This window comes from Frankliniella occidentalis, unplaced genomic scaffold, assembly GCF_000697945.3.
Source record: "Frankliniella occidentalis isolate FOCC.00 unplaced genomic scaffold, Focc_3.1 Scaffold85, whole genome shotgun sequence".
Classification (NCBI taxonomy): Eukaryota; Metazoa; Arthropoda; class Insecta; order Thysanoptera; family Thripidae; genus Frankliniella; species Frankliniella occidentalis.
In genome coordinates, this window is record NW_026267214.1 from 8,167 (window position 1) to 8,538 (window position 372).

At 61.8% G+C, this 372-nt stretch overlaps 1 long non-coding RNA gene across 1 annotated transcript in view; it reads right to left on the reverse strand.

The window, feature by feature from the left end:
* LOC113210900 (uncharacterized) overlaps positions 1-372 on the reverse strand; it is an 88,234-nt gene that overhangs the window by 2,835 nt on the left and 85,027 nt on the right. The window lies entirely within an intron of this gene.

The window sequence follows — 372 nt, forward strand, 5'->3', positions numbered from 1 at the left end:
CCCCCGCCCCTTCGGGGCCCCGGCAATGAAGCCTGTCAGCGCGATGATGGACCGGCCCCATAAAGCTGACGGCCAAGTCCCAACGCCTTCAGCGAATGGGCCTGCAGAGCGCGGTATATCACTTTTATTGCGCCCGTCTTCATTTTCATATTTCATATTTGCATTTTCTGGTGCCGTTATAAATCACGCAGTTTATGGCTAATTAGGCTTTTGTGTTGCTGGTGAGACGGAGGCCCGCCAGCCCTGACACTAGTCGCACTACTGTCACCCCGCCGGTCCGCCCCCGACGCCCGCACCCCGGCCCGCCGCCGGTCCGCCCCCGACCCACGGCCGAGTGCCGCCAGATGGCGATGTGGTCAGCGCGTCTCTTCC